The sequence below is a fragment of the Poecilia latipinna genome, unplaced genomic scaffold, assembly GCF_001443285.1.
Source record: "Poecilia latipinna isolate Pla-1442-1.1 unplaced genomic scaffold, P_latipinna-1.0 Scaffold684, whole genome shotgun sequence".
NCBI classification, from domain to species: Eukaryota; Metazoa; Chordata; class Actinopteri; order Cyprinodontiformes; family Poeciliidae; genus Poecilia; species Poecilia latipinna.
The window spans coordinates 106,142-130,907 of NW_015113300.1; the positions used below are offsets into that span (position 1 = coordinate 106,142).

Consider the following 24,766-nt stretch of genomic DNA (forward strand, 5'->3'; position numbering starts at 1 on the left):
TTAATTTTCTCTTAAACAGAGACTGAACTCACACGTGTGTGTGTTTGTGTGTGTTTGCAAGCGTGCATGTGTCCGTGTTTGCGCGTGTGTATTTGTGTGAGATGTTGGAGCTGATTGGACTCCTTGGCACAACACGAAAAGTAACTGTCAGCTTAAATTAAACATTGGACATTTAGAGGAAGAAGTGAGCATTTATCGCATCGTTTGACATTTATTGTGAAAAACTTTGATTCATTGCTGTCACGACACATTTTAGTTAATGATAAAAAAACTGACTAAAATGTCATTTTTACTATTTTATCCTATGTTTTTTTCATGAGTGCATAAAAAAATATCAGTAAATTAAAAGATCTGATTAGTTGAAGTCTATGTGCAGCTTAGTGATGTAAATCACACTGCTGTTTATGAAGAAATCATTTTTAAAGAAAAGCATTTTTTGGCATATGGGTGATGTGTCATGCAGCTACCTATAAATATTATCGTCATTTTTATCGTTATCTCTATAGTAATACAAACATCGTGATAAAATCCACAAACATCTCGATGAAATCCTGGAAACAAGAGAGGTGAGAGTGGCTGTCGGTGTTTGAAGGCTCTCCTGTTGGACGGTGCGTTGTCCCTGAGGAGCAGCTAGCGCGTGGTTAGCGTGGGCAGTTGTTAGCGTACTTTGTGGCTCAGCGCTGCCCGTCTGGAGAACAATAGTGAGCTGTCAATGGAGCGATGGGGGCCGCGGCTCATACCAGGCTGAGGTTTGAGGCAACAGCTGTGACTCCGCTGAGGACCAATTAGAGGCCAGGTCTCCCTCGGCGCGTCCAGCACCTGCTGCGGTTTATGTGTCTGCTCCCCTGGCGGAGACAGAAGGACATGGAGGGGGACAGGAGCAGGGAGGGAGGACGTGTTGTGTAAACAGGGCAGAGGAAGGAACATGTAGCTGTACTGTAAAAGCAGGAGAAGAAGAAACAGGAAGAGGAGCGTCTCTGGATGCGGCTGACCCCAATTTTCCAGGGGCCTCATCTTGCAGGGACCTCCCAGGTCCCGCCTTTCTTTTCTCCTCCATGTTCCCTTTTAGGAGGCCCCCCATGATAAATGATTTTTAATGGTCTCTTTGTACCATCATCCTTTCTAGGCTCAATTTTCAACGATGTTCTCGTGAAACGGACAAGATAATTGCTGTTAGCTAAAATAAACGAAATAACGAAAACATTTTCATTAACTGAAATAAATAAAAACGGTAATTAATGGGGGGAAACTAAAACTAACTGGACATGTATTGTGAGTTTATAAAACTAATTAAAACATAGTGAAATTAGAGATATAACACCCTTCGTTTTTGTGTTTATGAATCTACGATTTGTTTTATTTACAACAGTTTACATTAAGATGAGAAGAGAGCAGGTTATTTTTTCTATTCATTAGCCTTTTATGCATTTTTCCACACAAGCAGTTTGCGTCAGTTGTCAGCACATTTCGTCTCTCCATGTTCCTCCTAGTGGGACTTAATGCAAAAACAGAGTCAGCTGTTTGTTCAGCAATAACTGAATTAATCTTTTGGAAACATTATCTTCTGTTAAGTATTCATTACCTAACTGATGTACACAATCACAATAAAATACCTGTTTTACATTTGCACCTAAAAATTAACACAAGTATGAAAAAGCCAATATATTATAACTCATAAAAATTAAGCTGAAACTAAACTATATTTAACTAATAAATCACAATGAAATAAAACTATTAAAAAATCCCAAACTATTATAACTGAGGTAACTTTATCTTGCTTTAGTTTATTGATGTTATGAAGGTATTTTACTGTTTAAAACATTTAGTATCACATTAAAGAGTGATTCTTGAAGCGGATATAAAATGAACTCATTCAGAAGTATTTCAACTTTAGTAATGACTTTTATCAACTCAGTAAAAACCGTAGCACATGATCGACATATCTGCTCTTAAATACTGTTGGCTCTCTCTTTATTTTAATATATTCTCCTATTTTCTGCTGCATGATATTCTGTTGTCAGACGTTTTCTGAACAGGTCGTTGCTGAAAATGAGAATTTATTCTCGATTAATTTACCTGGTAAAACAATAATTAAAGCTGCAGACTGTAACTTTTATAAAAATGTTTGTCGAAACTGTAATTATGTCGTGATACTTTGGTACGAGACAGATAATATGAAGAAAATTGATCTCCTCTGCTTTCTCCCAGTGTTGGCTAGAATCAACCAATCAGAGCCAGGAGGCGGGTCTTAGCATCCTGAATGCTAAGGCTAGTTAGCATAGCCACTTGATGATGGAGGATAAACGGTTTTCCTGTAAAAGTAAATTGTTTCTCTGCCATTAGCACATTTAGCAGCGAGAACATTAGGATTATTGAGAGCGTCAAGCCCCGCCTCCTGGCTCTGATTGGTTGTTTTGGTCGGGATCTGAGCATTTCTGCAGTAGCAGCTCAGGGGGGAGGTGGAGGACCTCGATCTTTTCACAGATTATCTGTCTCATATCAAACTGTCACTACATGTTTAGCAAATATGTCAAATATGTCTGTTTTTCTAAACGTCTCACACTGCAGCTTTAAATAAAAAAGGTGGCATATTTTTAAATTATACACAGCGACTCCTCTCAAATGTTACAGGAGAATAAGGAGAATATCAGTGGAAGTGGTGATGGATACCAACAATATTAACATCCAGGTTTTCATTTCTGCAGGTCACATGAACAGAAGCTGCTAAACCGATAATAAAAACAAACATTTGCTTCAAAACAAAGGTTCAGAAATAACTTTGACAGGCAGCAACGGACAGACTCCTGCTGAGCTTCGTTCAGATGTTTTAACATGACACTGTAATGAAACACTGTAATCACACAGAGGCATAATCAGGCACATTGCAGCCACACAGCTGGGGGATTTGCTGCCAGTGGTGCATAAATATGTAATGTTGACGAATTAATTACACGAGCCGGTTAGGAAGCCAGATTTATGACACTAGTATCCAGACACTGACTGCAAGATGATACTCTTAATAAACTCGTTTCTCTTACGAGTGGGAGTGAATTAATTTTTCCAGGGCAGAAGAGGGCTTGGCTGTGTTTTTTTTCTCCAGGTTGTTAGCAGAATGCTGGTCACACAGCAGGCGAGATACAGGTCTTCATCTGCAGGATTAGATCCGTGCATCTGTATCCTGGATGTTTCAGTCTGGTGTTGACATACGCAGGGGCTCATTCAGCGTTCCCAGGCAAGCGTGAGCCTGCATAAGTGCCTGTTTGCATTTGATTGCAGAGATTTCTTCCCCCGGCGGAAAGCCCTGATCGTTCTCATCCAGAGAGAGAAGCTAATTATTCCCCCTCACTACTCAGCAGCTTATTATCTTTGGTATTTGGAATATGGGCTCTATTTGTTGTGGAGTCAGTGGTTTTGTTTATGTGTCAATCTTTATGCATTCCTTGCATTAAAAAGTCACCATTTTGGGTCTGGCACAGGTACGTTGAAATTCTCCGCTCTGCCAAAACATGCTCCAAACTTTTCCCCGACTGCAGAGACTCTTTAATGAAATTATGTCTGAAATTATGTTTTCCATCTTTGCTCAGTGATTCAATGCACAGACAGGCGTCTGAGACTAATGGCTGCGGTTTGATTCAGATCACACCTCACTGCTGGTTGTACAAGCTCTCCGATCGGCCGACAGCAGGGATTTTATCTCTCAGAAGCCGGGTGTGAGTTCAAGGTGAAGCTCAAACTCCTTCACCAATGGAAATGTGTGAGGCGGCTGGCGACCCGAGCAAACAATAAAACCCGCACGACTGAGTCCGTATTATCACTTCCTGATTGTTTGGCATATTTTAATGCTCTACACCTGAATCATCTAAGCTTCAATGTGTGATATTCTGACAGAGGAATGGGAATAAATAAGCAAAAACACCAGATATTAATAGAAGTAAAGCCAAATAAAAAAGCATAACCTTTTTCTGTATTCAGATTGCATGTTTAGATAATCATCGCTGGGCATCAAAACTATTCACTCGCTCATTTGTATGAATTAAAATAATTGTTTCTTAATGTACTCTGTCTCCAATCAGCAGCCACTATGAAGAGAAAAGAATCTTAATTCAGACTCAAAACTGGAATAAAAAATGGTGTAAAGTTGAAACTTTGTCAGCTAAATCATCAAGGAAGGTTTACAGAAAATAAATATAAAAATAGGCAGAGGTGGAAAACCAAAGTATAACATCTAAAGAACACAAGTTACATCCGGTTACTGTTCTATAGCATAAAATTCACTGAATATTAGATTAATGTGTTTGGAGGCAAATTTTGTTTTAAAAAACAAACTGATGGAAGTTTGAATAAAACCAAAGTACCGTTTGTTTGTGAAACGGTGAATTATCCTTTCACAGAAGCACAAGCAGTTCTAAATTAACGCTTGAAACAAAATTACTTCTTATAAACCTTCCAGAAAATGAAAATCTGGGACACTGAGGAAATATTTTATTGTCTTCAACCAAATTGTCTAAAGATTCTCAAACATTTTCGAAAACATAAATAAATTATTTATATTTCAAGCTTATAATGTAAAGCTACAGTGGGATTAATCTGACTGAATATTTTAATACATTTTTGTTTTTTCCTGAACTTTCTCAGGCAACTGGAAATACGTGTGTGTGTGTGTGTGTGTGTGTGTGTGTGTGTGTGTGTGTGTGTGCGTGTGTGTGTGTGGATGTGCGTGTGTGTGTGTGAATCTCTCTTCTTCTTAATGCCTGTTTTCTTCGCCCTTCAGTCAGAGGATTCGGTCGTAGTCTGCAGACCAGGATCATCCGTTCTTCTCTTCTCTCTCGCCCTCGTTGTTCGGCTTTAGTCGCACTTTGAATCTCTGGTGCCACAAACTTCCTACACTCAAAAACACAGAATCTCACCAAGTATCCTTTTGTCCAGTTTCTATTGCAAATAATACCTTAGCACACCTGAAATAAGACAAAACTAACTTACAAATAACTTTTCAGTAAATATAGGATCTTGTTTTAAGTCAGTAATACTAAAATTGACTTTTTTAGCTTTACATAATGTCATAATTCCTCCTTCAAAAACACACCTGGTGTGTTGCCTTGATTCTTTCATGCATGTTTGAGAAATCCTTAAATCTCCGTGGCAACCATTCAGCCATCCTTGGGATGTAGTTTCCAAGCTTCCGCCTCAAAGAGCAGCTTCCACTTTGCTCCTACAGACTAGCCAGCAGCAATTAGCAAACATCTGGTGGAGCTGAGCATCAGCAGAGCTCTTTACAGGAGCGACTTCTCAGTGAAACTCTGGTAAAAACATCTTTAAAGGGTTAATAGAGGAGCCATGTTGTGTTGACTTCCTGAAGGCGGAGTTTCAGAAAGAGGAGTATTTAAAGAGACAGAGGCCCAATTTCAAGGAGTTAAATCAGGAAGAACAATTTCTTTTAAGTCATATATATATAGGTAGGTAGATATACTAGAAAACTTCACTATGTGCCTGGAAAACACATAATACTGCCCCTTTAATATAGATTTTTTTTTTAAAGTGAAATAATCTGCCAGTGGATCTGGTACTTTCTCATCAGTATTAATACATTCATTTACTTAAATCAGCTCCAACATCTTGTTGAAAAGTTACTTGTAAGTTAGTTTTGCTTTGTTTAGGAGTTTGTTTGCACTGGAAACCAGACCAGAAATTCTTGTAAGTTTTTGTGTTTTTGCAGTGCATCACCTTGATCCTCTTTCTCTTTACGTCTTTTTGTTTCCCCCTCTGTCACCGCTCTCCATTTTTCTTCTATCTATCCGAGTCTCACCCCTGCAGCCTCCGCTGTTCCCTCCAATCATTTCGAGCTCCTCCGCCCTTCTCCCCCTTCCTCCCTGCTTTGACTGTTGTCCCCCCTGTGAAAGGAAGAATGCCTAAGAGAAATGGTTTATTAAGCACCCAGTTGTCATGGAGAGCCCAGCAATGCCTGAGAAATTCCTCGTGGGTGGGGACAACGGGTTAGGCCTCCTTTGTGGAGCGAATGAGGGGGAGGGGAGGCCCATAAACTTCTAAAGAGCAACTGTCCCCCTGTTCCCTGTTACCGATGAAGCATGTAAGGCCCTCTGCAGACCTGTGGTGCTCAGGGCGCCCTGACCTGTCCTGCAGGAAGTTTCCACTGGACATGCATTGGGATCAGCCGCAAAACAGTTCCCACAAGATGTCTGCAAAAACACAGAATCTTAACAAGTATTTTTGGGCTAGTGGAAATACCTTTGTGCACTTTAGGAAAACATTTTCAGTCGCTCAGTTCAACACTCCCGACCCTCACTTCCGACGTCCATCATGGCGCCTTGAACGATCGAGTGACGTAATTGCAAAGGGACAAGAAGCGGCTACGTGTGCGGCGTTTTGGAGAAATTGTAGTCGGGGATTTTATAGAGGAGCTGTGGATTCAACACGTTAGACTGACTCAAAACCTTTTATGAAGAGCTGATGGAGCCAGCAGCACAAACTGTGCTACCACTTCCTGTTGATCCTGTGTATGATGCGAAAACAGTGTTTCCTAATGCAAAAACTTTTTATCTAAAAATTTCCAAATTGCCGTGTTTCCATTAAGTTAATTTATTTTTGTAAGTTCAAGTTGTGCAGTTCTACGTTTAATGGAAATGCAGCTGATCTTACTGACCTCCTATTTTAATATAGTTTTGGCTATAAGCTTGTTTTTAAAATCTTGGTGCTTTATCCTTGAAAATAAACAAGCAAAAGAACTGACTGAGGAGGACGTTTCTTGTCTCGCCCCCGTTTTGTAAAATGTGTTTGTATGCATCATGTAGCAGCTTGTTTAAGTCAATAATTCCTTAATATTGATGAAAAAAATTCTGGTTTCACTGGAACTAGTTGTTTTTCATCAGCATTAAGGAATTATTGATGTACACACGTAATGTTTACTTTTCAATTTCTTTCTCTTTCTTTTGCAACTTTAAATTTGTGCAAAAAGTTGTCATTTTGTTTTTTGGTCTTTGCTGTTGCATTGCTTACAACTAAATATATTTAAAATAAAAGGCAAATGATGGAAGAAATGTTGGAATATTTTGACGTACAAAAGGCAACAGATGTGAATAAACAAGAACTTTAAAATAATTGGCTTTTTATCACAGCTGGACAGCATTGAGTCCAACTCAATAAAAACACCACTAATCAGATAATTAAGATTATACAAACCGAGGACAGAACTGAAAACAAGCTGCTACATCTTGCTGCAAAGTTGCTTGTAAGTTATTTTTGTCTTGTTTAAAGTGAACTAAGGTATTTGCAGTAGGTATTTGGTCGAACTTTGTGTTTTTGCAGGAGTAAAGTCAGGCCTTGCCACACTCCAGAGGCCCTCTGTGCTTTAAAACCTCGGCGCCACATGACACCGTCGTCATTACCCTTTGATTCGGGACACAGATGCGCTGAGAGAGTATTCAGTTTCCTGCTGCCGCCTTGTTTCTCAGCGGCAGAACCTCCTGATTGTCCGGATGGGTCCGGATGGGTCCGGTCAGGTGCGGCGATGACATCATCCGGGGGTTAGGAGGGGAAACGGTGTCAGGGATTAGGGTCGGCACATTGCTGGGGTGAGGTCTTGCGGAGCTTGCATATATCTTGGTGTTGTCCTGCTTTGTCCTCCGTGTCCCAGCAGACAATGGGACAGGGTCCTGTCTGCAGCCGCCCCCCCCGTGTCTTTGTGTCCACTCGTTTCCCCTGGTGACGCTGCCCTTTTTTTTTTTTTTTTTACCAGGCCTCTTATTTATCCCTGATTTAACCCATTTTCTGTTTGGAGTGATTATGTTTTAAGAAATTAATAATTGGACACATATCACACCCCAAGTCCCTGTTGTCCTAATTTAAAGGGGCTGCAGGGTCTCAGTTTATTAAAAAAGTGGAAATTGTGTTTTTAATATACACACATCATGTTGCAGCAGTGATAAATCATCCTTTATTACTTTACAATAATACCCAGAATTTATTATAAGTCTTACCAATCAGATTTTCTAAAGGTTGTTTAAAATTTTCCTTTTACGGAAATGAGGGAATTGTTTTCTTTTGCATTAACTTGGAAAAGTTTTGCGTTCATTCGCAATAAATTAACAAATACATCTTGGTCTACTTTATATGCACATCAATTTAAAATTTAAAATGTTTTCATACATTTTTAACACTTTGGTGCAGAAAACTGGTCGAAAATCGACTTCTTGACTTTGTGTTCATGTTTGTTTGTGTAATATCTTTTGGTGGAAATACCATTCAGATTAAAGGACAAAACCAAAACTAAGATGGCGACAATATCTGATAAAAAATAACTCAAAAATAATCCATACTTGTATTTTTTCTTTCTATCTTTCCTTCTTATGGAACGTTTCTGTTTATTTACTTTTGCATTTTGTACATAAGTTTGTGGTGGATTTGTATCCTAAAGAAAAAAGATATAAAACTTCAGATAACTCACAAACGAGATGTAGATATAAAACCTTAAAGTAGAAACCTTGTTACCCGTCAGTATTCAAGATGCTGCTTTGACTAGAACATCATTGCGAGGGAAAGCAATTCTTCCCACGCAGCAATTTGTCTAAACTCTCCTTGATTTATTTATTTTTGTGGTGTTTTTGACATCTTTTGAAATGCAAATGCTTGGAGGAATTGTTCTGTCGTTGGTATAATTTTGTCTGGATGTAATTATATGATGTTAATTTATTCATTTAATACGTTTTTTTTATTTAAATCAAATTTATTGTTTCGCCTGTTCATTCACCACCAGCTCTTCTAACGAATCTGACGCAGGTAAACTCACTGAAATATGTGTGAACGGGATATCAAGCATAGGAAGAGTTTAGAGAAATATTAACAATATTTGCAAAATATTAACAATATTTGTACTTATGGCTACAAGTACAGGAGATCAAATAATTGTGGATGAAGTTGCAGCAGGTTTCTAAAAGTCGTGTGACAAGAGTTGAACTCATTAAAGTAACGTAATAATGGTAATAAATGCTTCGAATTCCAGTCATTTCGTATAAATCTAGAGTTCACTGCTCCTTCTCTCCTCCTTTGAAATACAGAACAGAGTTTGAGCAGCGACGTTACTCCACACATTGTGCGCTCTGCAGATTTTGTTTATCTTGCTGGCTGCTACACTTCCACTTTGTTGCACTCGCTTAGTGTCAGGCTGAGCCTTTGCTGTGACCTGGTTTTACGCGCATCAGCCAGGAAATACAACCAGCAGAGGTGGAGAGCCCTGCAGCTCAGGAGGTTTTTATGTTTTATTTCTGATTCATATTAATGCAGGATGAGGCACAAATGTCTCTTTCACCGATGAGTGAGAATAAACAAATCACTGAGGTAAATCTGTTAATGTTTGTTACAATAAAACAATCTGCTGAATCAGAACCTGCTGTTGTGATAATTAACAGCAGGTTCAGATTCTCACAGTTTGATCATTTATCATAAATTATTACGCTTCTCCACATGCACATAATAATTCAAAAACATGATACAATTGATTTTCTTTAAACCAGAGAAGCAACAGACATTGCTTCCACTGTTAACTGTTATATTATTGTGACATTTATTTGCTTTTATTTTTTATATTTTACATTTTTGTATTCACGTTGTTTACTGAGTAAAACTTTGACTGTAACAAGCTGTCACTGCAGCCTCTTTTCCAGCTATTTTCCACCACGAAAACACTATGTGCTACCATTAAAATATGAACCCAGTGGTTTCCATTCTAAAACCAGAGAAAATTAAATGTTAGTTGGTGCTTTGCACTTACCTGAGCAAACAAATGTAGCTTTCAACACTGCAAAAACACAAAATGTTGCCTATTATTGGTCTAGTTTATAATGCAAATATCTGGAAATAAGATAAAAACTAATTTACAAGTAACTTTTCAGCAAGATATATATAGAATATTGTTTAGGTCCTTAATATAAATGGAAAAGTACTAAACATTTTTTCCATATTGCTAGTTAAAATGTTTCGTTCCTCTGGCAGATTATTTCACTGACGCTTTTTCATCAGTACTAATACATTTCTGAGCTAAAACAAGCTCATGTTTCTTGCTGAAGTTAATTGTGAGTTAGTTTTCTCTTTTTTTCAGGTGTACATCTGTAGTAGGAACTCAACCTGAAATACTGGGTGAGATTTTGTGTTGTTGCAGTGAATAAGACTGATAGGTGGCACTCCGTTAGTTATGCTTCTCTGTAAGATAATTTTTCCAACCAGCCAAATTTGCATATTTTGTAAGCAAAGGAAAAGAGTAGTCTCCTTTCAGCCAGCTGACTGGAGGCGTGCAGCAAGAGATGGATTAAACTCTTTGCTTCATTCACTCTGAAATCTTCAAGCTTTGACATGTTTTTGTGCTGCTTGTTGTTGTAGAATATGAATCATGTTTGTTGATCGCGTTGTGGCATTAATGCGCTATGTCTCACGTTTCTGCATGCTAACGTCTCTCGGTTGTTGTGCTGACAGAGGTTTTCCTTTGATATGCAAATGTTGTGATAGGAAGAGAGACGGACCTTCTTCTCCTCTGCTTCTGTGGAGAGCCAGGATTTGAGAAATGTCCTGCTGTTGAGGCTTTTCCTTTTTTTTCTGAAGATGCAGCAAAAAAAAAATAAAAAAAATGTTATCAGGGGGTTGCTGAGGCACATTTTGAAAATGAGTACGAATGACCTCTGTGCAGCAGTGTCAGCTGGCTGCAGGAGTCAGCCGAGGGATTGTGGGTTTACTGTGTCTCTGGACTGATATCCTTGGTGTGACATTGAGCAGCACAAGCAGTTTTCATTATTGACTCCACAGGAGCTCCAGGAATCAGGAGCTGTTTGCTGCCGTCGTTATTACAGCTGATCTGTTGATTTTTCTCTCTATTTGACCCCCTGCAGAAGATCAGGACCCAATTTTACACAATTATTTCAAAAACAAGGTCAGATGGGTTCAGTTTTATTTGTGTTGAAACAAAGAAGAAACAAAGTCGCACTTTTACTCTGCGGAGCAGAGAGAGTAATTTCTGGCTCTCTCCTTGATAGCAGTGAATCTGTTGTGTAGGAGTTGGTGTCTTTTCCTTCTTTCTGCAAGTTGGTTTTACTGTTAAACACGAGCTGCTCGGTGATCTGCCGCGCTTATCGTTTTCTTTCTCAACAATGGCGTTTTCGTCTGGCTTTATGGCAAATCTGCTTCACTCGTCTATTTTTATCTGCTCTAAAAATTAATTTCAAAAGCATTTAAAGATGATTGTTTTTGCCATTTATTGTTCAAAAAGCAACTCTTGACCTGCACTTTAACTGTAGAAAATAACTGGATTATGACTAAAGATGCACAAGAAAAAATATCTGGTCAGTTTTCATCTTTATAAGAACTGGCTGGTGAATGGCTGCTAAAAAAAAATAATTTTTATTTCAATCAGTGACTATATAGGACCAGAGTCAGAGGACAGATACTAAAAAATATCACTAATACATGCACTTGTTGTGCAAATTATATTTTAGAATACATTTAGAAATATTTGCAGGAAAATGTTTTCCAAAATATTGTTTAAAATACCAAATGGATCTCAAACTTCAAATAAAATTATTTTTTTTATGTCTTCTTTCACCTTCTTGATGACAAATTTGAATGTTGAATAAAATAATTCATGTTCTAAAATGTATTTTAATTTGATTTTGTTGATTTTTGTCTTGTTATTATGAAAACAAATAATTTACATAACGTTCTTAAGTTTTATGATGCACAATCCACCATAAAACTTCTGGCTGCTGAAGGGTGAGAGAGAGCCAGACTTTCAGCAGATAACAGGAAGGCAGAATGAAGTTCAGCCAAGTTGCTTTGTTTTATATTTTACAATTGTCTGTTGATGGCTATGCTAACTGTGCTAACTCATTTAAAATGCTAAAGACAGCTTAAAGTTAAATCTTTTCAATTGTTGAGCAACATCGCCTCTCTAACACTCACAGTGTGAAATAAATGACTCCTATAATAAATAGTTACTGACCGTTTATGACAAGCTTGAAAACATATCTGAATGCTTATAACACAGTTCTTAAAGACAATTTTAAATTATTTATAATCAATATCAGCTGACCAAACCATTACAAAATGAAAAGCTCAGAAATCATCAACAAAAATGTAACTGCCTCAACTTTAAGGACCAGCAAAGTAAGTGAAAGATGGGGAAGTTAACTTAGAAAACTATAGTTGAAAGTGATTTAAGGAGGAACTGCAGGCTATTTATTAGTGTTTTTTTCATGCTGTAAACTTTAAAGAACTCCTAATTTAGCTGAAACAAGCAAAAAACAAAAATTAACTAAAGAGTTCAGTAAAAGGGTAAATCACTTATTAGCCTAAAAGAAAGCAAAATAGACTTTACCCCAAACATTAAAGAAACCAGAACAAATTATTCTAGACAAATTAGACCAATTTTGCCACAATTAAATGAGGAGGGTCTGCTATGGGTCGGGATCTGAAGAGTCATGAAAACAGACAAACTCTTCGAACAGCATCGGCGTTGGGTCAGACGTGTTTATAGCAAAACCAGTGAATTTTTGTATTTCCTCTAAAAATACACACTTTGATCAGAGTAATAAAAGAGGCAAACTAAACAATAGTTTAACCAAACTATGGTTAAACTTTATCTGATTTCATTGTGACAGAGATCCAGTTTACTATTAAAAAAAAAGATTAAACAGTGAAACAACAACTGAAGGCTTTCTAGAGACCTGGCAGCAGACTGCGAGACGTTTAGGTACGTTTCCACTGTGGGAAAATTTCTCCAGGATTAAAGTATTCATAGGCCATAAATTAACCCCCTGAATCAGGGTAAAACCAGATTACTGAGGCAGAAGATAGTACTTTTGAGATTACCCTGAACCCTCAGTGTAGAGCTATGTGGATGGAGGCTACTTTGGAAGAATATAGTAACCGTTATGTTCCAGTAACTCGAGTTTAATCCCATCTACAGACTGGTTTTATAATCTACAATTGCTTTTAAGTTATAGACTTCCACTTTTTGCGATCTGCAGAGTAAAGGAAGTAATTCCTACAGTTAAAACTACAGTAGGTAACTTTTATAAAAATTTATTTATTTTTTACATGTATATATTTTTTATTTTAATGCTTATTTCATATTATAATGTCATTCTCTCATCAAAAACTTACCTGGAGTTTTGCTTTGATTCTTTCAACTTCCAAAACCTGATCATAGTTTTCTGAACATCCCTGTTGTTTTTGTTTGTTTTTTACTATATTTATTTAAATATACTTATTTATTTACACTGCCTTTGAGAGTTGCTTTTTAAAAATGCTGTTCTTTCTTGCAAAATGACAATAAAGGAATTTCTCATTTATTTCTCATTTATTCATGTGAATGTGTCTCCGCTGGCAACGTTTACTCTCGTGGTGCGTTCACACCAAAAACGCGTCCGACGCTTCAGATTTGATGCCTGTGCACCTTGAATGCAGACGATGGTGCATTCACACCAAACACGTTTTGCGCGTCTGGTTTATATTCAAAGTCTATGTGGAGGTGCGTCAACGGCGCATCAGACACGTCAGAATCGCTCTAGCCGTTGTTTTCCGTTGCCGGCCTGCTTGTTGGACACACCTGACGCATCAAATGCTCAAAACTCTCAAATGCTTCAGATTGCGCTGCGAAACGCACCTCCACATTTATTCTGAATGAAAATCAATTGGTGTGAACGCACCACTAGAAAGAGTATTTACATAGAGGTCCTCCTTGGAGCTGAAGTCACCAGTTGAGCTTCTGCCTCACTCAGCTCCTCTAGACTAGCGGCAGCAGCAATTAGGAAACACCTGGAGGAACTGTAAGGCTGCTGATCTCAGCATAGGAACTACTTCTCAGTGAAACGCTTCTAAGAGCGAAGGTTAGCAGCATCATGGAGGAGCACTGTTCTGATGAAATACCAAAGGCTGAGTGTCGGAAAGAGCAGGAGCTTCTTAAAGAGACAGTGTCCCAATATCAAGGCCTTAAATTGCACAGTCGATTTTCTTTTAAGTCAAATTGAAGGATTTTTCTAACAACTGAAAGTAACATAGTTACTTGATTTCCCTATAAAATCTCACTATGTGCCTGGAAAATACTTAATATACAGCCCATCTAACTTTTCTAAAACAGTTCTAAGGATTTCTGCTGTGAAAGCTGGAAGTTAGAACAAGAGGTTATAGTTTGCTGCTTTTTTTATTTTGATGCAGACAGGAGGAGGAGGAACAATCTCAACATCAGCAGATGTAATTAATATTAGTACAATTCTGTATGGCAGCAGAAATGCACACAGGCTTGGGTGCAACCATGGTTCAGGGTAATTAGAGATGATATTTGTTATATTTGAGACATTAGATGTGGTTGCCGTCGTTTTTTAATCTTGTGTTTAATTCACTGAGTCGGGTTAGCAGCATAAATCTGTTCCTCCTGCAGCCGTCAGTCCCCAGTCAGCCTTTAGTGTCCATTCAGGCAGAAGTTGAGTGTGCTTCACCTCTCAGCGCTGCTTAATTCAAACACGCCGCAGCACTACAACGTTTTACTGCTCCCCTTTTGATCACCAGATCCAGAGATTCTTGCTTTTAAATTAAATGAATACCAAAAGGAGGGTTCTTAGCTTTAATGAAGGAGAGTTGATCTAATAGACATTATGCAGTTTTAGCTGTGGTAGAGCTGGAGTTGTAAGGCTCGTTTTTAAAGCCACGTTGGCTCTCATTAGTGCCTGTCCAGGACTGATTTGTTTCGTTTTTGCTCTCTGGCAGGTTAACTGAACCTTGGCTTGCTGACTGGTGTAAAGCAGGGGATTAAATCTTTTGTCCTGCTGGCTCTACTGATTTTTTCCCCTCTCCTCTGTCAACGCTGATGAGGAACTTAATGATCAAGGTCATTTCTGTTTCACTGAGAGTGGGGGTTTTCTTGAAAAGGACACATTATGATTTGTGTGTAAAAATGTTGTTTTTGTCAAATAAATGAAGTTATTAGAAAAACAGGTTAATAAAAGATAGAACTGGAGAGTAAATCAATAATATATATCGCAATAGACACGTGATCAATATCAATACATAGTATGTCTGATAAAGTATTCACTAAACTGTGATCCAGAACCGCACAGCATTCTGGACATTCGGATGAAATATTTTAAAGTTGGTGGAATCAGGTTACCTAGCAACAACTTGTTGAGTAACTTCTGGTTACCTAGCAACAACCTGTTGCAGCAGCAGTTAATAATGTGCCTCATAAGTGCTTAAAAATGAAAAACAGCGTGGAGTGAAAACTGAACCAAACACAAAACGTCATTCCACCAGTTCGGCAGTATTTCAGTTATTTAAAACCAAAAACTAGTCAATAGTGATTGATATGCCGTCTGATATATAATGCTTATTTCGTGAAAGTATCCCGGATGCGCAGTAGAGGGCGCAATAACGTCAGCGTTCTCAGTGTTCTGCCAACCGCCATGAAAAGAAGAAGTGCGGAAGTAAACATGGATGCAACGGTGGAGCTTAGCTTACGATTTTAAAGTTGTTGTCCGACCGGAGCAGCATATTAACATCGATCCTCATTACAGTCCGCCATGGTTGTGTTTTTTCTTCCCGCTTGCGCGTATCAGGGCGCAGAATAGTGACGTTTGTCGAGTATCAGTGACGTTCAGGTCGGATGTATGCGACCTAGCCGTTAGGTCGCATTTGAATCCGATACATGTCGGATATCCGACCTGTGTTGTTCAGACTGTCATGAAAAGATCAGCTACAGGTCGCATTACGGCAAAGAAAAAAAAGAAGAAAAAAAAAAGTCGGAATTGGATCACTTCAGGCTGCAGTGTGAACGCAGACATATAGACATTTCTGCCTGCTGATAAAGATTTACAAACCAACGCAAGAGAGCTACTGATGGAAAAACAAGTGAAAGGTGATTAATTAGTCAGGGCTGCTCACATTGGCGGCAGGAAAGTCCACTAATTACCGAATGAGACTGGAAGCATCTGTAAGGGCAGAGCGTTTAATTCAGATTAATTAAACTGTGTCCTGTTGGTCCCACAGGACCTTCTCAGAGGTCATAAATCTGTGGTTGGTTTGGCTAACGAGCAGCAGCAGCCTCCCGCCTCTGTGTGACCCAGTGGGATCCAGACTGTGTGGTAAAATTTCAATTTATTACCTTTGATTTACAATTTTATTTCAATGTGTGGAACTTTTTCTTTCTTTTTTTTTGGCGGTTTTCCTAAGGTGCATAGAACAGAAATGAACCTGGGATGATTTTATTTCCATTAACCACCAACACAGCAGCATGTTTCTGCAGCTGTCAGCAGAATATAAATTATAATAAGATTCTTACATATTTTTGCAAATGTTTCAGATGTATTCATATAGCAAACATTAGCCTCTTGTGGGATAATTTTCTAAATTTCTGTAGGACAAACTGACTGTATAAGTAGCTGTTTTTACATGATAAACTTATTTAAAACTTCCAGTTTAAGCTGTTTGGATCAAGTCATTCCTCCAGTGTGATTTTTGATTAATGATCCTGTATTGACGTGTCAAGTAGGAGCGAGGCTTCGGGGTCTTTGATGCTCTAAGCACCCAGTGTGTGGTGCTCCGTCTGCAGAGAAATGATGCTGAACAGCAAAGACAGGCTCTGCTCAACCTCATTACTTTCTCACTCAGAGGTTTCCCCCAACATGACACACTTCTGCTGTGAAACGCCGAGCTGCCTGCGCAGCGGATCACAGATTAAACCTGGCCGAGGCGCTGTGAAGAATAGCTGCCTGAGTGGGATTAGTTATCACTTGTTTTATCCTCTGCTTTTTCTAACGGCTGCTTTCATATGAGGTTGAGTTTAGCCTCTAGTCTTAAACTTTTTCCTGTTTTATTACAGTAAAATCTCAAACTCATTTGATGCTAGTTTTCTAATGTTTTCTTGAGAAAACTGATGTTTTCTAAAGGAAAAGTCTGAGGCCTTCACAGAATTGACAAATTTATGACAAGTAAATCACAATTAGGTGATTTCTGAAGCCAGTTGGTTTTATATAGGTGTATCACACTAAAGGGGACTGATTACAAATGCAAATGTTTCCTGATTTTTGTTTGTAAAAAGGTTAGAAAACAATTTGAAATTTAATTTATTGGAAGAGAGAAATCACATTATTTTACATTTCTGTAAATGTGTCAGAATTAGGCAAAAATACTATCCTTCATCTTTTTCTTCTGCTTCACAGTTATTCACTATTTGGTGTTGCTTTGCCACATAAAGTCCAATAAAACACATTGATGTTTGTGGTTCTAAAGTCACACACTAAAGTATAAGATGGATAGATAGTTCTGGTAAGGTACTGCGTCCTGGACCACCAACAAAGAGCCTCAAACAATCCTGACATACTTCCAGAGCCACTCCCTGGATTTAGTTAATCAGTGAACCTTCAGTTCTTGTCTTTTAATGGCTGAAAGAAGGAACTTGCTCTCAGGTTGTGTAAACAGTTTTCCTTGCAGGAGCTCAAGTCTTAATTTAGTCCCAGTTTCTCTGGTACCTGAAAGTTTTTCTCCTGAGTCTGAATCCGTGTCACAAGCTCAGTGGACCGGGCCCAAGCTGCCAGCTGATGTCTCTGTCCTCAGCTGATTTGGTCCCAGAGTCCCTCTGATCTTTATCCACCATGACTTTGTTGACATTTTCTGGGACTCTGCAGGGAGATTGGATGCGGACTTTGTGTAGTAATTAGGCTGGTCAAACAGAGTGGCTCCCTGGCTTCGTCCTGACCTCTCTCTCAGCCATTTATTAGCTCAGTGGGAGCCGGCTCCAGGAGAAATAAACATGACATGGTTTTATTTTATGATTTTAATGGTAAACACTCGTTTTTATTAACATACGATTAAATTAGCTAAAACCAGCTAGGCTTTGTTTAAGTTTTTGGAAATAAAAATCATTGGAGCTTTGTGACCTCTCAGTCTCTCAGTTCCCAACCTTAGTTATGAATTAGTCAGATTAATAGTGAGTAATCAGTTCTTAAAATAATCGTTAACTGGAGTAAACTGACTCAAAAAAAGCTAATTACTGAAAGAACAACACACTAAGAGCAGTAATTCATTACAACTGTACAAAAACGATTCTATCTGTGAATATGTTGAAGCCCAAAGTTTCTAAAGTGACTTATTGTCACCTGGTTCAGAATAAATAAAAAAATCTATTAAGCAACTTTTGATATCCAATTATTAATCAGTAATCCAAAAAAAAACAAAACAAAAAGAAAATACTCAGATTAGCCCTACACTGTATTGATGTTCAGTCAAGCGAGAAGGATTGAGTATTTTCAGCTGCAGATGCAGCCTTTGATAGAAATGACCAAGTTTACACTAAATAAATGCTATGTTACTGCAAATTAGGCAACAAAATGTATATGTTTTTATTAAAAAAAAAAAGGAGCTGAATTATTTATTTGCATCTTTTAATGTTTTTGAAGTGTTGTAAAGTTCTGAGGGAGAAATCGATAGAGTAATCGATAGTTGAAATAATCATTAATGTCCTCTGAGCTTTCTCTACATCACAATGAGCCGACTTGTTTCTTTAATTCAGATTATTACAGACAATGTTCCGACCTTTATTTTTATGCCTGATTGAATTCAGGGAAATGTTTTCATCTGAATCATGCTTCTGCTGTTTGTCATTAAGCGTTGTTTACTCATCCTGACTGTCCGCGCCGCTCGTAGTGACGTATGGGTCGCTCCCTCATGCACAGAGCCATCCTCAGTCCTGCAGCCCTAAACCTCTTCCTAGCTCAGAGCATGCCTGGCACCAGGAGGCCCAGAGGGGTCGAACCAGGGCTGAAAGCAGCGTCGCACTCCAGAGCTGGCACCGGGTCTCGTAACCAAATAAGAATCCCATTTTTCCTCTTTTTCGCCGGCCCAAAGAGGCGCCGCTTACCCTCGGCTCTCCGTGGGCTCAGGGTACTTCCGTGGAGAATGACCCCTTTGAAGGATGGTCTGGTTTCTTTGAGAGGAGATTCTCCTCGCGCACAGTTTCCCAGCGCTGCAGCTACCTCTGGACCGCCGCCCGAGCCCCCCGTCCAAGAATGTTAATTGGTAGAGGATGTAATTAAGGCGATGTTTCTCCTTACACTTGGCCTAACCTTTGAGAGCCGCAGCTCACTTAGAGCAGGGTTTTTTTGTGGCGACTGTTGCTGCATAGTATCAGGTTTAGGTTTGTTTCAGACCCTTTGCAAGAACAGAACAGTCGGATGGAAAGACAGCGAAGCAAAATCAGCAAAACAAATAAACTTATAGATCTTCTGCCTGTTATTCACCAGTCTGAAAAGGAATAAGTAGAAGCAAAAATGTATCAAAATTTTTATAAAAGTTAAAATATCCAAAACCATTATTGTTTTAAATAAGGTGGAGGAATTGGTAAACAATAAGTCCTTGTATATTGTGGATAAGATGCATTGATGTCAGTTTATGGAATAATCTTGACAGTGAGATAAGAGGAGAGGAAGAATCTAAATCTCTTTCAGCACTTTATAGATATTTGACATTTATTATGACATTGAATAAGCTGATATATTTGTTGTGTATTTTTTATGCGAGTATTTTTGTTTATTTGAAATATGTTTGTACTATTCTTTTGAGTTGAATAGCTAATTTTATTTTGATGTGGAAAAACTTCATTCTGCTCCTTTTCACTTATGGTTTATTTTAGTTTTTACATGAAGTATTCATACTATTATAAAAAAAATAAGTGAAAATTTAAAAAAATGAAATAAGTGTTTCATATCAGTTGATATCAATAAATATTGATTACTTTTTATTTTAAATATCTGAAATCCTGCCAAATTGGTGATGTGACCTTTCCTGTTTTATCTGTAGTTTTTGCTCCGGGCCTTTGTTTAATTATTTTTAATCAGTTATGAGGAACGATGGTGAAACATGAAGCTCCTTCTGCGTAAGTTTCTCTGCAGTTTGTTGCTAGGTAACCAAAGAGTGAGTGAGTTGCTAGGTAACCAAAGAGTGAGAGAGTTAGTTGATTCCACCAACCTTCCTTAGCTAGCTGTAAGCCTTTTCTCTGCCTAGTTTTCCCAGAATGCTGTGCGGTTTTAGATCGAAGTTCAGTAGAACTATTTAATGAATGTATTGGTATAATCTGTTGACATAGTGCACACGTCGATTGCAAATATATGTTGTTGTTGTGATTTGTGGTTCAGCCTTAGTGGAAACCGTGGCTGAAATCTGTCGTTTTGGTTTCCACTCGGTGTTTTAAAATCGAGTGTGGGATCTGCCTCCGATCAAACGTGAAGGGAGCACAAACATGGCGGCTGTTTGTTCTCACTGTCTCCTCTCTTGTATGCGTGTGTTACCTCGTGTACTCAGATGTAAGTTTTGTGTTTGTTTACAGTAAAGTGTGAATTAGAGGAGATCCCCCCCCCCACCCTCAGTCTATCCTTTGATTTTTTTCTCTTCTTCCACTTCCTCTCCTAAGGCCCTGTATTATTAGCGCGCTGGGATCGCCTGACTGAAAGCTGAGGGATTAAGTCCGTGTCAAACATGCTTCTCTGTCTCACTTCCTCCACGACCTCCCCCTCTTCCTCCCCCTCTGTTGGCGCTCTGTGTTTAAACTAGCTCAGTGCCAGAACAGGGATCTGCTAAGTTTGGGACGTGCCGCTTGTGTGAATTTCTGCTTGCAGGTTTTGCTTTCTGGAGGGTTTCCAGACGTCCCACACAAAGCAGCTCATTGATTGCATTAGAGGCAGCAGTCAAGGCTTGTTTTTAGTGGAAACATTTCACTTGATTAAGCATGATTTGTGTTTGCTTTGAAGCTACTGTAACTTCAGCTCAGCTTGACAAAATGAGAGAAAAGTAGTCTTTTTCTCTCATTTTGACCTGAAACAGACAGCATTCATATTTCAAATTAGGATTTTTCAACCCTAATCCAGCAGTCAGTATCTTACTCATGCTGGATAGCAGTCAACGTTGTCTCCATTTTTAATAACAGTAATTATTATTACTGACCAGAGACTGGAGAAAATGGATTAGAGCCAACTTGAAGCAGATTACTGCTTGTTCATTTTAGGTTTTATATTTGTAAGGGGCTCACAGAATTTCCTTAAGAAATCTATTCGTTCATTAATATGGGTTTTTATTTTTCATTAAATAAATGTAAATTAAAGGTTGGATTTGTCAAGTTTTTTTAACACATCTTTTCCATGGGTGATCAAAACTGTAGGGGTTTCCTAAACTGTAACTAAGCCCCAAATTAACATTCTTTTTGTTGACAGTTTCCATACAAATTCTGACATTTTTGTGTAAATGTGTTTAGTTCTGCATTATTTTGACTCAAACCATCTCGGTGCTGCCCCCTCTGGTCAAACTGTGCCTAATAAGTTGTATTCTCCTATTTATTTAAAACGTTTTTGTCACACAGGAAGTGTGATTACTAGCTGCCACCACCACGAATTGAATTTGCTGTCTCTCCAATTGCTCCTGCCTGCATTGACTAATAATATTATTAAAATCCCTAATAATTTATTGATATGTCCAGAATATGTGTTTTTAGGAACAGTAAGCTTTTTAACATGTTGAATTGCTTTTATTCGAATGATCATATAAAAAGTATGACACATTTTTTTTATGCCTAATTTCTTACTGTTTTTTAAATTAATGTACAACTATCGTCCAATGTAAGCTGACTTATTCAGTTTAGAGACCGTACATCAATATACGGCCGCATTAAAACCTTAAATAGAAGTTTGTTATGATGATTATTATTTAATACCAGCTACTTGGTTAATTACTCAACCAGGTAGTTTTGGTTGAGTAATTAACCATTTTTCCAGTTATTTCTGCATTTTGTGGTGTATAAAAATTAATGTCCTGAAATGTTTGTCAAAGTTTGGCCTCGGCTTTGGTTTTGGTCTTAGAAGAATTGGTCTGGACTCAATCCCTGATATTTACCAGCAGCATGTTCTTGCACTTTTCTGAGTTACAAACATGTCCTTTGATGCATATTTTGTCACCGTAAGTCTCTAACAGCATCTAAACACAACTGGAAAGTCAATAAATATAGAAACAAAGCTTACAAGTAAGCAACAGTGGTTATTTCTTCCTGATTACAGCCCTGCTTTAATCATCTTCAAACTGTGTCTTTTGGCTCCGCCCGCTTTGGAGGAAGTTTTCAAAATTTGTCAGAGGCGGGGCTTAGCTTTCAGAGGGGGCTAGTTACACATTAACATTAGCTAAACGTGTTCAGCAGCTGTTCTTGTCGAGTCTGTTTTTGTCTCTGAGCAGAAGTTCAAAGCAGCCAGGTTGATTGTGGGTTTGTCTCAAACTTTCCAGAACAATTCAACCCCAAACTGCAGGCTTCCTGCTCGTTAGGAACAAGCTGGGCTTTCTCTCTGACTGAGGCCATTATTATAATCTTCATCATAATTTTACTCCTCAGTGAGCACTGCCTCTGTCAGAGACCTTCAGCTGAAGCTTTTTATTGAGGAGAAGTTAGGTTTTATTTTGAATGTGGTCTCAGGAGAAATGCAGACTGTAACACGTTGCCTTTTTTTTTTTTTTTTTTACCGTGCATGGACTGATTTGATACAACATGCTGAAACAAAGTCATTTACATCTTATATGCTCACAGCAAGGCTCCGTTTGCAGCTGATTATAGTGAATAAAAGCTTTACGTGTGAGTTAATGTGAAGAACTGAACATGTAAGGGATAAAACATGATGTACGGAAGCAGCAGAGCTGCTGAGCTGGGAAAAGCAACGTAAAGCATAAATAATGAACCAGTGTGTTTCCATGGAGACAAAGAAAGCAGAGATGAGCTATGAATGCAGGCGTGAAACTGCTGATTAAAAACTTGGACTTTTCTGAAAGAAAGTGTACACTTGTTTTCTCTTGGCACTCATCTTTTATCTGTTCTGGCAGACGAACATGAAAAACATCCATTCCAGCCAAATAAATGTGAAAAGCGGCATTAATGTTATATTTGTCAATGTGCCACTGTTCTTCTAGTTGATCGTGTGGCCCGGCGGAGCCGAACCCCCCATGACCTCACAACCTCACAGGCAGTAGCTTTGTAAGATAAAATGCACTATGAAATGTGCATTTTGTTTAAACCAGTACAAATGAAAGAACATATATGTTTGTTTATTAAGGTTAGGCCATTTGTTATTAATGTTATTAACTGACCATCGATAAATGAGTATTTGGCACCTAGGGTTGAATGTAAGAGATTTAGCAGACAGTTTTTTTATACTTAGCTTGCTTTTAGCAAACCTTCATCACATTTAATGAAAATGTCTAAAACAACTGTCATATATTATCATGTTTACTTTTCACAAAAGACGAGCAAATCTAAATCCAAGTATTAAGTATTAAATCTAAATTTAAACATTAAATCTAAATCCTAAATTATGAATCTAGATCTTAAATTTAGATAAAATGTTAAATCTAAATCTTAAATCCACTTGTCGGTCCTCCCTGAATATATTTGTCATGTGTTGGTGTTGGACCAATGAACATCAGTTGGTAAAGGGTCATATATTGCCTAGCCTAATTTTATATAATCTGGGACAACTGGCAGTGAGTCTTTTATTTTGACCGACTGTTTTTTGAATAATTGTTTTGATTCAGGTACATTAGTGGATTTTCAGCTGTGAACCAACTATTTATAAGATCCAAATTAGATTGAAGTTGGACTTTAAGTAGGCCACCCCAAAACCATAATTTTCTGTCTTTTTGAAGTGTCTGAGAGGTGGATTTCCTGATGTGCTTTAAAATGTGAGCATCTAACTGAATCACACAAATTCATATGATTTATTTAATTTGTATTTTTTCTGTGTGTGTTTGCTTAAGTATTTTCAATGATGTCTTCCATTCACACATAATTATCTGGTCCTGTTTTCAAATTTCCTTTCAACTTGAAACATTTTCTAAGACAGAAACTGGTGGACTGCCCTAGCGCTCTTCCCACTAGGCTTAATGAGTTTTCTGGGGGAAACCCTGGTTTCCAGCTTGAAGCATCAGAAGTATTTTATGTGTGAGTGAGTTATAAAGGTTTTACACGTGAGAGTCCCTCCTCCTGCTTTAAACAGTTTTAAATCACTTTAATGCACCACATTGTAAAGGTGGCTCCTACTCACAGCCCTGGCTTATATTCTGTGATCTGGGCCACATTTGAAAGTAGTTCAGGATCCACACTGAGTAACATTAGCTGAACGCTACAGTACGTCCCCGTTTTAAAATATTCAACACTTCTTAGATTGAATATTTATAAGATGGTTTTTCATCTGATACAGCAGCATAGTGATGTTTGGAAATACATCTATAAACAGAGTTTTACTCAGTTCATATTATGTCAGGCTAAACTATTTTTATTAAATTATTGAGGAAGAGAAATGGTTTCACATAAAAATGCTGGGATCCACACTCTCTTTTTTACTTTTACTTTAAAATACCAGAATGGCACAGTGTCAATTCACCGACTCCTACCAACCCACATAGCCACGACCTTTCAGCTTGTTTCTCTTACAGTTTAATTATTTTATGAATTGTTAGAAATAACAATCACACCAATGTCCATATTGAATTGATAATGTAATTTATCCCCATATATTTTATAGCTTGTGACCCTTTTCCCTGTTATAGTTACTATGAATATGAATCAATCATATTTTCTCACAGTAAATTATGAAAATGTTAGATAAAATTACTTTTAGTGAACAGTGCGATCACTAAAGACTGTTGGGTGCAAAATTACTCCTTTTCGTCTCCAAAAAGTCAGATATGAAGCAACCAA

General features: G+C 38.1%; 1 protein-coding gene and 1 long non-coding RNA gene across 2 annotated transcripts in view; both read left to right on the forward strand.

Annotated features, from left to right (window-relative positions):
- celsr2 (cadherin, EGF LAG seven-pass G-type receptor 2) overlaps positions 1–24,766 on the forward strand; it is an 80,127-nt gene that overhangs the window by 5,000 nt on the left and 50,361 nt on the right. The window lies entirely within an intron of this gene.
- LOC106954841 (uncharacterized) lies at positions 470–23,051 on the forward strand. The gene is made up of 5 exons (XR_001426436.1): positions 470–481; positions 7,204–7,291; positions 8,466–8,467; positions 11,516–11,521; positions 23,041–23,051. It is a non-coding gene; the product is annotated as an uncharacterized LOC106954841 (long non-coding RNA).